The sequence below is a fragment of the Helianthus annuus genome, chromosome 17 (genome assembly GCF_002127325.2).
Source record: "Helianthus annuus cultivar XRQ/B chromosome 17, HanXRQr2.0-SUNRISE, whole genome shotgun sequence".
In the NCBI taxonomy this organism is placed as follows: domain Eukaryota; kingdom Viridiplantae; phylum Streptophyta; class Magnoliopsida; order Asterales; family Asteraceae; genus Helianthus; species Helianthus annuus.
The window spans coordinates 42,171,973-42,188,181 of record NC_035449.2 but is presented as its reverse complement, the minus strand read 5'-3'; the positions used below and the strand labels follow the sequence as shown (position 1 = coordinate 42,188,181).

Sequence of the window (16,209 nt, the reverse complement as noted above, 5' to 3'; positions counted from 1 at the left end):
TTTCACATGCATCCAAATGAACGTCTGGTATCGTGGCTGGAGGTGCATCCTCAATTAGATTAGTTTCAGCCTTCTTTCCTTGTTCTTTCATCATGCGTTGATATGCATCAACGAGGTGTTTAGGGGCGCGACACGTGCAGGACCAATGATTTGACATCCCACATCTATAACAAATGTTGCTTTGGGTCCCGCTAGTTTTCCCTTTTGAAGGTCGCCTCATATTCAGTCGACTAGATTCGCCACCACTATTTTTAGTGTTGTGAGACTCCCAATGCCATGTATATCCTCGTCCACGATCACAGCCATGGCCTCTACTGTAACAGTCTAACCTGTTTTATCTAATATTTTAATAAAAATGCGGATAATTAGGTACCAGATTTTCTTAAAACATAAAACATAGAACTTATACGTCTGGGTTAACTGATAACCCAAACGAACCGACATAGCGGACTATACACTTAATTATAGTTTCTTGCTGACTGTGTCTTTTCCCCTGACGAAGGCCCTAACCCTATCCATGATATTATCAAATGTGTGTGGGAACTCCTCTCCTAACTTCTCGCACAGTTGTGCATGTTTCAGTCCATTGATGAAGCTTGTAACGCCCTGCGTTTTTATACCTTCTTTATTTGGAAACCTTTAATTAAAATCCTATTTGTGTAAACGTTGTGTTCTTGAAACTTGAAAATTTCGCGAAACGATTAATCGTTAAAGAAATCTTTTATCTTTAATTTAAATCGTTATAATATGGCCATTATACAAATTATATAAATTAATTAATTTTATTAATTAAAAGTGCATTTTTATGATAATCTAGTTAGTCTCATTAACTTCTAAAATTAGCTAATAAAAATAACCTAGTTAGTTTGTATTATAAAGTTAGTTTTCTATATATATATATCCATATAAATATATATCATAACTTAGTTAGTTAATTGAACCACTTTTAAAATAACTTAGTTAGTTAGACCACGGGGACTATTTGTGCAAATTCTCTAACTAAACCCCCCTAATTAAACCCTAAGTATAAAACTTTAGCAAAAACCCTATTACCTTTTTTTCATCTGCCGTTTACTGTCTTCCCCCTCAAATACCCTACTCCATCTTCTCTAACTTCACCTTCTTAACAAGAAGAAAACCCTACATCAGAACCATGGCAGCCAAACTCCTTCACTCTCGTTCACACTCCACACGTGACCTTCCACTCTCATCCCTTCACTCCCACTCAGCTCTTCTCTCCCTCTATTAAACAAACGGCCGGTCACCAATGATGGTGGCGGCGCACGGCAGTGGCGGCAGAGCCACGACAGAGAGAGAACGATAGAGAGAGAGAGATAGACGACGGAGAGAGAGAGAGAGATGCGCAACCGTTTTTTTTTCAGGAAACTCGACGGCGGCGGGCACACGACACCGGAGACTATCGGAGTTCGCGGGAAACATCTCGAGTTCACGACCTTTGTTGTTCGGTATACTTCTTTTCTTAGAAATCCGTTCGTTTTATTTTATTTTTTCATTTATATGAAGAACTCTTGTAATGTTAATCAAACATTAAGATAAGATTAAAAGAAACAGTGAGTCCTTATCTTTTTTTTTCTTGTGCGGTTCTGTTTGTTTTTCTTCCTGTTCAACATCACTTTGGATAATTTAAGTTTTTGATATGTAAATTCATATCACTTTATCTTATTTTGAAAATAATATATCATCCCACCAAATTCATTATTAACTACTGTTGTGTTCCAAAAATAAATTAATGTTATTACAAGCTTTTAGATCTTGGAAAATGTTAATTAGCAAAACACCAAAAGTTTTATAACGAATTTCCAAATTGTTTCTGTGACTTCTTTTTGATGATTTTCTTTGAGAAATTCATTTTCTAATATTAAACTTTTAAATCAACTAACAGCTCCTTTTTATTTTATTTTGTTTTATTTTAAATCCATTATTTTTGTGAAACCTTAAAGCTATAATTTTAACAATGTTCTTTTTTTTAATTTTTTTTCTTTTTATTATTCCTAATTCATTTTCCTTATATAATAACATCTCTAAATTTATTAATAACGTAAATATTTAATAATTCATTATAATTCATAATATGGATAAATTATAATTATAATATCTAATTAATTAATTTACAAACCTTAAATATTAGGGTTAATTATTTAACCAATAATTATTAACTAGATTGTCATGTGGTATTTGAAAATCTAGGATAACCGTTCGTTCATTCGGTTTCTCAATCTTTACTCGTGCGTTACTTCGAGAAATTTCCAAACGCAACCAATGTGAGTATACTCGTATTTCCCCCTTTTTACTTTTACCACTTTTGGGGTGTAACATGTTTACTTATCAAAAACTTACACATGAACATTTTGCTTAAACACATGAACATTCCTATAACATGCTTGTATACGTGATGGCTTGATACTTTAAACTTGGGTGATTCTTATGTGTTGAACTTATCATTAACTTCGTACGAGCCTAACCGTGACATATGTAGCGCTATAGGATTGACGACCCGCCCGTAGACTTGAGGTTATGTCATGAGCATGTTGCGTCTCTTTTGGTTTGATGTGTTAGACACATGCCATATTTAAATGTTTATCTTGAATCACATGCTTGCTATGAGGAATTGTTCACAACTTATCTTTTGCTATGTATGTATCAAACTTGTATACTCGCCTTTGCTTTTGCATTGAATTGTATTTTTAAACATGTTACAGGTTGATGATGACGATGCTATGAAAAGAAGTAGCGTTGATGCCTAGATACACATATAGACGTTTAGGTTTAATATGTTGTATCAATTTTGCTTATGTTGCTATGTATTACTTTTGGAACTTGTTATCATTTGAGTTTATGTAATGTTGACTATTTAAAGTTATGAAATGAAATTGGGATTATTTAAATATTGTCACAAATAGTGTTATGATGTCTCTAGCAATCTTCACACTTCGTCTCATCCCGATGTTTCCGCCATTGGTTGGGGTGTGACAGACTGGTATCAGAGCCATAACTATAGGGAATTAGGAAAAGTAGGAATGCTTTTACCTAGTCTATAGTTTTAGAGCCTTATTCTTAGGTTTTACTTGAAACTACTTGCATGCTACTTACCTGCTTCTTATCCATTCTCTTTAAACTTTTAAGTACATATGTCGTCTTAACTTTATGCACTATACTTGACGTGCCATCCTTATGTGTTAATACTTGTTTCATTATGTGTTAATACTTGTTTTATGATGTGCCGACACTTGTTTAATATCCGATTCTTATGTGTTATTCCTGACAAGGCTTCTTATGTGTTATTACTTGTTTGTTTATTTTCTTAACATAAGTTTTCTAAGGCTTTTGTTTGATTCTTCTAAATCCGACAACACTCATCTTATAAAAACGAGACGAGTTTACCAAAATAGGCGTGAAACCCACAATTTGGTAAACGACTCTCATCCTCTTGATTCTATTTTTGCACGAAATTCACCATTAAGTTAGGAGTGAAATCCACATCTTAATGGGAATTTCAAACTATAGTGGACCCTCGTCAAAGTGTCGAAATTAAATTTTGACCCGACGAGTACCAACCACACTTAGGGTACGAAATCGTCAAGTTAGTGGTGAACCCGCACCTTGTCGACTAGTTCCACTCCTTAATTTTCGAAAATCCCGCCAAGTCTCGAATTTTCGATGGATTGGGAACATGTAGTAACTGGAAGGGTAAGTACCGTTAGCCGAGATATCGGCAAGAGTATTCCACCTATTAGGCCAAAGCATGTTCCCTAATTTCAAAAGATCTTTCGACCACTTTGGTTAGTCAATGTTCCGTTTGGGACCCTCCAAGTTTTATTCGAGCTTACGCTTTATTATTTTCGATTTTTGTCAATTTTGGACAATTTTTCGAGATTTCATTTTTGCGTAACATCATACTCTTACCTTTCATACGATTACACATTATTAGCATGCATAATTTCACGTAATTTTATTTACGCTTTCATAACAACGAGCAGAGACATATCATCGAGATAGGAGTGATTTCCTTACCTTGACGATTAACTTCGCTTCTTTTCTCATCTTACAACGACCTCACCAACGGATTTGGGGTGATTCCCTTACCTAGGTGATCGTTACCAATACTTTCTTTAATAGACTATATTACGTAAACACGATCATGTTTATACCTAAATCATTTATCATGTATTTCAAAATGCTTCATTTATTTAAACGTACCTCCTATTCTATAATCTATTTTCACATCACTTGCATACACAAAAATTTTAAATGTTACCATAAACGTGTGTTCCTCGATTTCAAAAATTTCACGAAATACTACTTGTCAGTTGAGAATCAAATCAACTTTTTCTCAATTGAGAATCAAATCAAGTTTTTCGCACACACCTATAAAATATTACCAATATTATTCAATCATTTATAAAAAAAACCCTTTTCAAAACCAATGAAACATTTTTCAACAATCACTAAGTTCATGTACCAAATTCCTTTTTCTAAGGATCAACTTTTTCACAAGAAGCTGTAAGTTTCAAAATTTTCTAACACAAAGTTGCTTAAAATGATGCAAACTTATTAATCTCTAGAACTTTTTCAAAACCTCACTCAATATGTCAATGAAATTCAAAACACGTGGACAAGGGAACTTCATAAAAACCGACAAATTTTCAACTCATGTAAACTCTTTTAAAACCGCAGTAGCATTTCCATTCCTTTACAAAGTACTTTCCACATAACCAATGGACGTTTAATACTCCCTTTTCATTCACAAACTAGAGTCGGTATTTCGTGACAACTCGATCTATTTACATTCACAAACTATACACGCATATCATTTTACACGTTTTAGTCAATGTTTCACAACAATCTCATGCGTGTCACTCATCCCCTTTACTTTCATACTCAAAACTTTTAAACGTTTACGCGCATAAACTCGTGTAGCTTGATTTATACTATAAACAAAATCATTATTTTCTACATCCATGCTTATACATTTTATGCATTCACTTATGTTCACACTTACACATTTATGTTATACTCATGATTCAAAATTCGTACGTTTTACGTTAATACATACACTCACAATTATACACTTACGTTGTCCTTACAATCATGTCTGTACTACATTCGTATTCATATTCATACGCTTTATGTTTTCATTTGCACTTACACAACTTTGTTACACTTATATTCATACACATATATTTCATTCATACTTAACCTTCATGTTTTACACCTATATTCACATTCATATTCATATCTATGCTCATACATACGTGCATATTCATACTTAAACTCATGATTTATACATTCGTACCCATACGCGAGCGTGATCCGAGTGATTTGCTTACGTGGGTCTCATACATACTTAAGCATGGACTTGCTTACATACTACATTCTTACACGTACACATTCTTAATTTTAAATTATGTATACCCTGACTCATACACGACTAGTACAAGCTATGCGGATCATGCGACGATCAATATAATCGCGGGTGCACACGAGATTATAGTGATCGGCGTATGAGAACCATAGAGTGTACTACTGTGTATGGTAAGACACAGAATGTAACATGACACCGAATACGAAACGGACGTAACGTGGTCAAAACATGGTGGATACGCCGCTGGTACTTCCTATATATAAGTGTTTTCACCATGCTACCAAACTTTCGTAAAACGTGCCACGAGAAATTCGGTGTTTTGCAGACCTCTTTGACCTAATACAAAACTTTAATAACTCACAAACGCATTGCTAAGCGCGTGATATCCGACTATCCACAACGAAACCTCATCCCTAACGCAACGTTTTCATTCGTCCAATACACTTACCCTTCTCATACTTGCATTCGTTTATTAGACCAATCATTCCCTCTTAAATGCGCTACATTTTAATACGTCTCTATTTTGAGTTACTCTAAATTATTTAAGCTCACTTTGTCTTACACACATACGTGTGCGTTTTTAATATCTCAATCATTTTAGACAAACGAACTCTTACAAACCTATCTTTTCGCTCTTCAAATTTCATACTATTCAAAACGTCTCAAACTTCAAGGCCTCAATTTTAAACAATCCTCTTCTGTTTGCCAAAATCCTTTCAAGTCTTCCTCTTGAATAAATTTCGGGACGAAATTTCCTAAAGGAGGGGAGCCTGTAACGCCCTGCGTTTTTATACCTTCTTTATTTGGAAACCTTTAATTAAAATCCTATTTGTGTAAACGTTGTGTTCTTGAAACTTGAAAATTTCGCGAAACGATTAATCGTTAAAGAAATCTTTTATCTTTAAGTTAAATCATTATAATATGGCCATTATACAAATTATATAAATTAATTAATTTTATTAATTAAAAGTGCATTTTTATGATAATCTAGTTAGTCTCATTAACTTCTAAAATTAGCTAATAAAAATAACCTAGTTAGTTTGTATTATAAAGTTAGTTTTCTATATATATATCCATATAAATATATATCATAACTTAGTTAGTTAATTGAACCACTTTTAAAATAACTTAGTTAGTTAGACCACGGGGACTATTTGTGCAAATTCTCTAACTAAACCCCCCTAATTAAACCCTAAGTATAAAACTTTAGCAAAAACCCTATTACCTTTTTTTTCATATGCCGTTTACTGTCTTCCCCCTCAAATACCCTACTCCATCTTCTCTAACTTCACCTTCTTAACAAGAAGAAAACCCTACATCAGAACCATGGCAGCCAAACTCTCCTTCACTCTCGTTCACACTCCACACGTGACCTTCCACTCTCATCCCTTCACTCCCACTCAGCTCTTCTCTCCCTCTATTAAACAAACGGCCGGTCACCAATGATGGTGGCGGCGCACGGCAGTGGCGGCAGAGCCACGACAGAGAGAGAACGATAGAGAGAGAGAGATAGACGACGGAGAGAGAGAGAGAGATGCGCAACCGTTTTTTTTTTCGGGAAACTCGACGGCGGCGGGCACACGACACCGGAGACTATCGGAGTTCGCGGGAAACATCTCGAGTTCACGACCTTTGTTGTTCGGTATAGTTCTTTTCTTAGAAATCCGTTCGTTTTATTTTATTTTTTCATTTATATGAAGAACTCTTGTCATGTTAATCAAACATTAAGATAAGATTAAAAGAAACAGTGAGTCCTTATCTTTTTTTTTTCTTGTGCGGTTCTGTTTGTTTTTCTTCCTGTTCAACATCACTTTGGATAATTTAAGTTTTTGATATGTAAATTCATATCACTTTATCTTATTTTGAAAATAATACATCATCCCACCAAATTCATTATTAACTACTGTTGTGTTCCAAAAATAAATTAATGTTATTACAAGCTTTTAGATCTTGGAAAATGTTAATTAGCAAAACACCAAAAGTTTTATAACGAATTTCCAAATTGTTTCTGTGACTTCTTTTTGATGATTTTCTTTGAGAAATTCATTTTCTAATATTAAACTTTTAAATCAACTAACAGCTCCTTTTTATTTTATTTTGTTTTATTTTAAATCCATTATTTTTGTGAAACCTTAAAGCTATAATTTTAACAATGTTCTTTTTTTTAATTTTTTTTCTTTTTATTATTCCTAATTCATTTTCCTTATATAATAACATCTCTAAATTTATTAATAACGTAAATATTTAATAATTCATTATAATTCATAATATGGATAAATTATAATATCTAATTAATTAATTTACAAACCTTAAATATTAGGGTTAATTATTTAACCAATAATTATTAACTAGATTGTCATGTGGTATTTGAAAATCTAGGATAACCGTTCGTTCATTCGGTTTCTCAATCTTTACTCGTGCGTTACTTCGAGAAATTTCCAAACGCAACCAATGTGAGTATACTCGTATTTCCCCCTTTTTACTTTTACCACTTTTGGGGTGTAACATGTTTACTTATCAAAAACTTACACATGAACATTTTGCTTAAACACATGAACATTCCTATAACATGCTTGTATACGTGATGGCTTGATACTTTAAACTTGGGTGATTCTTATGTGTTGAACTTATCATTAACTTCGTACGAGCCTAACCGTGACATATGTAGCGCTATAGGATTGACGACCCGCCCGTAGACTTGAGGTTATGTCATGAGCATGTTGCGTCTCTTTTGGTTTGATGTGTTAGACACATGCCATATTTAAATGTTTATCTTTGCTATGAGGAATTGTTCACAACTTATCTTTTGCTATGTATGTATCAAACTTGTATACTCGCCTTTGCTTTTGCATTGAATTGTATTTTTAAACATGTTACAGGTTGATGATGACGATGCTATGAAAAGAAGTAGCGTTGATGCCTAGATACACATATAGACGTTTAGGTTTAATATGTTGTATCAATTTTGCTTATGTTGTTATGTATTACTTTTGGAACTTGTTGTCATTTGAGTTTATGTAATGTTGACTATTTGAAGTTATGAAATGAAATTGGGATTATTTAAATATTGTCACAAATAGTGTTATGATGTCTCTAGCAATCTTCACACTTCGTCTCATCCCGATGTTTCCACCATTGGTTGGGGTGTGACAAAGCTGCTGATTTTCATGACCTCCGGGACGTCTTTGATATTCATGCTTTCCTTAACGAACCTTTCCATGTACTGATCTATCCATTCATTATCCATCTGCCTTACGTGCATGATTTCGTTTGGGTTCTTGACCACCTTCCTCTGTTGACCAAAGTTTCTCAGGAACTTCTCGCTTAGTTCTTCGTAGCCATCGATTCCTCCGGGGGAAGGTTGTCAAACCAGAGCCTGGCTCCCTCCGTTAAGGTTTGTACGAACATGTGACACCAAACGGGCATGGGCCATCGCCCAAATTGTCCTGCACCCTTGAAGGCGTGAAGGTGATCCTCAGGATCCCGTGTCCCGTCATATCTGTCAAAGTTCAAGGGTAACTTGAGCTTTGGGGGCATGGGTGCTTCAGCGATTCTTTGGTAAACTTTGAGATCTCGGCTAAATCTCGAGGGAGGTAGGGCTGATCCAGTCCGTCATCATTTTGATTCTCCTTTTCCTTTCTGTCCTTTTCCTGTGATAAGGTCCTCTCTTTCTTCTGATGACATCTACCTGAGGGCTGTCATGAAGGTTTCTAGAGGGTCGGAGTTATCATTCTTGTTTTGTGGATCCACTTCTCCTTTGTTAGGTGGTGTATCAAAGGACAGTCTGGCCCTGAGGCTATCGAGCCTCTCCTGTCTTTCCAGATCCTCGAGGTGCTTCTTTAGCTCTTCCTTGTGCATGGCAACGAAGTCTGGGGTGATGGTATCTTCCCTTTCCAGGGTTCTTGTCCGGTTATCATTTTCTTCTTCATGAGTGATGTCTTCCACCGTGACCCTGTCGTGGTCACCTTGCACCGTTTCGATGGTTCGAGAACTTGGTGGTGTTGCCATGTCGTCTTTCTCAAATTGGGTTATTACAACGCCGGTGATCTCTGAGTGAGAAAGTCAGCCGGACTGAACTGTCCCACGGATGGCGCCAATGTCGAATCCCCAAATCCCTGGATGACTTTCAAAGGGTCTTCACTGACGTCGTAATATCCCAGCTTCTGTTCTCTACAAAAAAGGTAACCGTTAGCCTCGTCACGGAGGGCCCCGGAGAAGGGATCTGTGACCAAGCTCCGGTGTGAGAATAAGTAAACTTGCCGGAGAGTAAGAGAGTAACTTATTCCGATGAGTATGATCACCGGAACAATCTCTATGTGTGAATCAAATATAAGTGTGTGTATTTAATGTGAGGGAATTGTGGTTGGAATAAATGACCGAGAGAGCATTAAGTGAGATACCTTCAACTTGTGAAATAGATCGTTCTTTACCTTCCTTATATAGCCAAGAGCCCTTATCTCTTCATTGGAACAATACCGAGGTGATCCAACGGATTCTGACTGTCTTTGGGGGACTCAGACACGTGCCTGAGCCCCAATGGCTAGATTGTTTGCCCTCATTTAATGAAACCGACTCGGAAGTACTGTGCCAGCCGGAGATCCTTTTCTTATCATTCATTTAATGCTCCTGTAATTTCTGAACATCTCTTTCCCGCCCGTTTTGTATGAGAGAATTCCTTAATGGGCAAGTATTACAATTTGGGCCTTATCGGTTGGGCCTACATGAGGGGAGCCCAAGACGGGTCAAGTTGAGCAATCTATTGGCCCGTCATCAGTATGCAAACGGGTTTTGCATTCAGGTATCATATTAACTTAAAATCAGTGGCGGACCCAGGAATTTTTTCATGGGGGTGCGGAACAATTTTAAAATTTTTAGGCCCCTAGGTACATAAGTAAAAAAATCGGTTCGTATCGAGTCAGTTCGGGTCGGGCCGGGTCATGTAAAACAAAATAACATTAAACTAATTTTATATAATCATCAAAAACATGTCAAACCTTGCTACAAACATAATTAAAACGTCGTCCTATGGGTTTTCATTTTTTGAAATCTATCCAAAACATCATATAAAGCTACTTTCTTAAGCAAGTCTTTCTCTATATAATATAAGTTAATCGCTCCATAAGATAATGTTTCAATTTTAATTTCCAACTATTCAAGCCCTAGAAATCATAATGTAAGTTGTAATCACCCTAAAAATCATCTAAACAACATAATCACCCTAAACATCATCTAAACAACCATAAACAACGTCAAAACACACAAAATTTCAAACCTATTTAACAACTTTATTATACTTTTTCTCCTATAATATCAACCAATATCATTAAAATAACAAAGAAACTTACCCGTGTTCGGATTCCGGTTGGATTTGGTGTCGAATGGCGGTGGTATGGTGGCTGATTACGGTGGTCACCGACTACTAGACTGTTGTCATTGGGTGGTGGTGTTCGCTGACAGTGCAGGGACACAAGAGAGAGAGAGAGCGGAAGAGAATTTCTAAGGGTTTTGGGTTTTAATTATTTTATTATAGTTTGCAATATTGTTGGGTTTCGTTAATGGGTTAAGACTTAGTGAGCTAGTTAGTTAGGAATTATAAGTGGGTAAAGGTATTGAGTATTTGGTTTTAGTTAGTTAAGTATTAAAAGTTATATAATTTAGGTAGTATTTAAAAAAAACAAGAGTAGACTAAAAAAAATCTTAAAATATAATTGATAACACTTTTTACCGAAAAGGTGCGGTCGGAAAATTCCAAGGGGTGCGGACGAAAAATTCCAAGGGGTGCGGACGGGATTTTCGACGGAATTTAGCACTAAAATTTTTTATCCCCAGGGGTGCGCCCGCCCACCTTGGGCTGGGCTTGGGTCCGCCCATGCTTAAAATGGGATCCCGTACAACCAGTATTTGGTTCATATGGTGTTAATTGAAAAGGGCACGATATTCGTGATTTGAAGTACTGAAAACCTGACCTTCATATGGTGTTAATTGAAAAGGGCACGATATTCGTGATTTGAAGTACTGAAAACCTGACCCAGATTAATTTCAGTGACTGGCAACTTTAACTCATCTATTTATGAATAGATCTATTTGGACTATGTTTTATCTGAGACACGTCATATGGTTCCAATATTTGCTTGGGTTTTGTCATGTTGTCCCGACCCCATGTAGCAGCATCTTGTGACAATGCTTCAAATTATGGGGTATCCTACATGCTTATAAATGCTACAAAATAAGTTTTGGACATCTTTTTCCAGATTAATATGGTTATTCGGAATTTCTGATGGATGTACGTTGAGTGGAAATATACAAATATCAATCAAATGAATTAGAAATAAAGAATATGAAGAGTTCTGACATTTTGCTATATAAGTACTAGTTTATATCTTTGGTTTTGTGACATAAATGTATGGGGCGACTCGTTCTTCTTTCCAAATAGCCATGTCATCCATCTCAGGGAGCCCTTGTCATCTTTTATGGCCGCCGTTTGAAGAAATACATCAAGAAAGCGTTGAGGTATGCAGATTAGTTTCTTTTAGTTTAATTATTAAAATTGTTAATGCTTTTGTTGGATTGAACCCCATATCCAGAATCATTGTATATGGTATGACACAACAAATCAGAAATCTATTGTTTTGCAGGTTACAATTAGCAGATCGACGGAGACACCAAGGTTGATATTGATATAAGAAAAGAAGGTCGTGCCAACAAGATATCCAGGCGGCAGGTGATAATCATTGACCATTTTAACCCTGTATTAATCCAAACAAAATGAGACATCGCATCTATTTGATCCTCTAACATCACAGTTTTCACTTATAATGCTGAACCTTGACCAATAAAATCCATGTATGTTTAACAAATACAACACTTGTGATTTGAAATATATTGATAATAAAATAAATACAACTATATGACTATTGGGGAAGGTTCAAATGAAAACCACTAGTTATTGTGAAAACTCGAAAACTAATTAAAAAAAGCCAAAAAACATACAAATTTTTTTTTTTAATTTTTTTTTTTTGCAATCAAAATTTCGCAGGTTTTTTAATATAAAAAAAAAAATTTTCAAAAAAAAAAAAAATTTTGTTTGTGTAGTGCACATGTGTAATACTGCACATATGTATGTGTACTGCACATGTGTATTATTACACATGTGCACTACACAAATTTTTTTTTTTTTTTTTTGAAAAAAAGTTTTTTTTATATATAAAAACTAGCGCTTTTTATAAAAAAAAATTGAAAAAAAAAAAATTGTGTGTTTTTTTAGGCTTTTTTTAGTTAGTTTTCGAGTTTTCACAATAAAAGTGGTTTTCATTTGAACCATCCCCTATGACTATTATGCCTATATACGCTTGCTCAATGATGACGATTATCTGGAATCTCTAAGTTTAGTATTTGGTTCTGGAATGATAATATGAATCTTGTTCTTGTATAACAAAAAAGTTTAATATCATTCTTTAATGATCGGTGTTATGAAGGTGATGAATGTGGAGACATCAATCGAAAAGGTGGGGGTTTTTTTTGTGGGAATTACGAGAAGCTGTGGTGAACTCACATTGAAAATTTATGGTACTTTGCTCTATACCTTGTATATTCTTAACATGATTATTATCGTTTTATGCCTTCTCTTTTAGTATTTGGGATTTGAATGACTCAGGACTTGAAGGTAATTTCCCTCCTCGGCCTCTTATAGTTGGGCTCTAGATCAGCTGATCAGGTATGTAAACTTGTTCTTTCTACATATTAGAAAAGTAAATAGTTAGCTTTTGAACAATTGTTGTTTGTCTTTTGTTCCGAACAAACTACATCTAGATAAAGATTTGTTTTCAGTTTATAACACACTGATTATTTAAGCAAAGATGCCATTAATAGCATTTTTGGTTATGCAATTTCATCATCTATGGTTACTTAACCGTGGAATTTATGGGTTATAAGCGGCACAAATAGCGGCAGTAAGGACTACTTTCCACTTCCAGTACATAGTGGAGAAATGCAAGTTTTTTTTTATTATTATTATGGTAGTTTTTATTTTGTGACAATGAAAGTTTTGATGCATGTGCTTTCCCTTTGTTTAATTAAATTCTATCAATTGGTTTTTTTGTGCTGGGTTTTGATTCATAAGGGAGAACTGGTTACAACTGTATTGCCGTTGATACTATGAATGGCTTTGAAACATACAGTCAATTCATATAAATTTAAAATGGCAGGTTCGTGTACTTCCTCGCTAGAGAAACATGGTGTTAAGTCTTGTGGCCCCGTTACCTATTAGTGATCCCAATAATCTTCTTATCGAACTTAGTTTCACACCTATTAGTCATCCTAATAATCTTCTTATCAAACTTAGTATCAAGTACTTATATGTTTTGGAAAGCAACTATATACTCTTTTTAAGTGTATCCATTTTTATATAGATGTTCACCTTGACAGTGAAATCAAAATAGTATACTTTTTTGTGAGATCATGAATACCCGTGGCAACACGGGAACATTCCCACTATATATACATATGTATGTTAACTGCCAAAACAATTATAAGGGGATTTGTATATCTGTATTTATAACACGTATAATTTATAGATTATCTAAATATTTTTTTAATGTTTAACTAATGTAAAAATAATTATGAAACTTGCTAAAGAATTGATAATCAAACACTTTAAAAGCCAGTTATATATTTTTAATTACTATGAGCAAGGTATTACAAGGTTGTAAGTTGATTATCAGATACACATACTTGTCTTATTGTGCTTTACAAACAAACAGTTTTCAACCCATATGATACACGGGACTATAACCTAGTACATATAATATTAACAATAGATACAAAAGTTTCTTATTCTACACAAAAAAAATATTAAAAGGAAAATGTTAGTAAAAAGAAAATGGAAAACCAAGTGAACGCACCCTACCCTGTTTTTACTCTTGGCATGTTAAGGATTTATGAAGGACGTTCTCACAAATGTGTCTCTCAAAAACATCCTTAAACTAGGTTGCGCAATTTGTCATTCCTAGCAGGGCTGCCTGAACAAGGACAGGGTGCGGATCGCCTAGGATCCATTCTCATGAGGGTCCAATTCTTTCTTTTATTTGATAATATATAACATTCTGCATTTAAAGTATTCTACTATGTAGGTATAGTTTGGATTTATAAAACGACTACCACGAATGCCTTTGTCTAGTGACGGAACCAGGACTTTTTATTTGAGGGGTCACAATAGTCATATTGTTTTTACATTCAAAGGTATACCAAGTACGTTTTTTATCAATCAAAACAATATACAAGAAGCTTAAAAATGGCTATTTGTTGGTAAATGAAGCTCTTGTATATTTAGAACGTTATAACATTGATTGAATTCACAAGTAAACATGTACACCAATAAATATGTACTACAATCTGTTTTATTTAAGAAACAAATAAAGTAAAAAATTTAGAGGCAAAAATAATGAAAATTAATATAAAAACTGAAAAACTTTTTAAAACTTAAATGTAACAAACTTAAATTAGTAAAAATAAATAAATAAATAAAAGAAACTAAAATTTGTTTAATGATTTTTTCATATAAATAAAGTAAATATAATAATCTTTAAAATGTACTTTTTAAACTAAATACAATAATAATATAATAATAGTATATATTTTTAGGTTAAAGTTAAAATCAGATAAAGGCCATACAAATACCCAGTCATCTTCTTCATCTTTTTTACGGTTCATGTTAGGATCGGGGGCTGTCATGATTGTCCTTGTTTGTATAAATTTGACAAATCAATGAATATAAAATAAGATTAAGTGCAACGGAAATGAAGACAAACTTTGTAAGCACAATCTAAGTGCAAAATAGTTTGATAAACAGATGTTTCTCATTAAGTTGAATGATTCAATTACAAATCAAATGATTACAAGCATGCTTACAAATCTAAGCTCCCCCTCAGCCTGATACTCCAAGGTTGGTTGCACAAGATAAAGGATTGGACTGGAGAAGAAGAATCCACTCAGTCAATCAAATGTAACAGTACAGGGTACTGCTCTATTTATAGGCAAACCAAACCACTGAGGCATCTCAGCTGACGTCACCATGATAGTGACATCTAACAACCTAACAACCTATAAACACTGTTCTATATAAACTACTGATGTTCAACAACTGATTATAAGTACAATACAAAACAAGAGAAAACTACTGCTTCACGTTCCGCTGTTGTAGCCTGAGCACTGATGTTGAGCATTAGTGCTTTCTTCAAAGGTGATCAGTCCTTGAATGAGCAGTGCTTGTGTCTTCAGCAGTACTTAGGAAACGACAGTACATAGAGCAACAGTGTTTGTCTTCAGCAGTCTTTAGAGTTTCATCAGTGTTTGGTTCATCAGTTGTTATAGTGAGCAGTACTTAAGATCTATCAGCTGTTAGATTACCACTGTCAAGGGGAAAGCCAAGTGTAAACAACTGCTTATTTTGAATCCACTGATGTGATCCGGTTTTGGCTTCCATTATCTGTTCCTCTGGTAGGGTTCAATCCCAACAATCTCCCCCTGGAACAGATAATGCCAAAACCCTTCATTATCTAGACCTTTATTTCTCATCAGTAGTTCCTTAGCTTGCCTTTTAAATTCTTCTTCAAAATCCTTGGAACTTGTGTCATCTTCATCTCTACACAGTGTAAGTTCAAGGAGATCCTGCAAATCTTCAACATTAAGGCCTAGTGCTTCTTTCCTTGATATGTACTTCACTTCGTCGTTGGATCTGAACAAGGTCAATACGTGGGTCTTTTGATCAGACATCCACTTTAGTACTTTTAATCCAGACGGGTTTCTTGGGAGAGAGTTATTTCCTGATG

General features: G+C 34.7%; 2 long non-coding RNA genes across 2 annotated transcripts; both read left to right on the top strand.

Annotated features, from left to right (window-relative positions):
* Positions 1-1,056: 1,056 nt before the first annotated feature.
* On the top strand, positions 1,057-2,779 carry LOC110936186. The gene is made up of 3 exons (XR_002589806.2): positions 1,057-1,466; positions 2,209-2,282; positions 2,721-2,779. It is a non-coding gene; the product is annotated as an uncharacterized LOC110936186 (long non-coding RNA).
* A 3,631-nt stretch (positions 2,780-6,410) lies between these two features.
* LOC110936179 lies at positions 6,411-8,443 on the top strand. Its single transcript, XR_002589804.2, has 3 exons — positions 6,411-7,025; positions 7,763-7,836; positions 8,263-8,443. It is a non-coding gene; the product is annotated as an uncharacterized LOC110936179 (long non-coding RNA).
* The last annotated feature ends 7,766 nt before the right edge of the window (positions 8,444-16,209 follow it).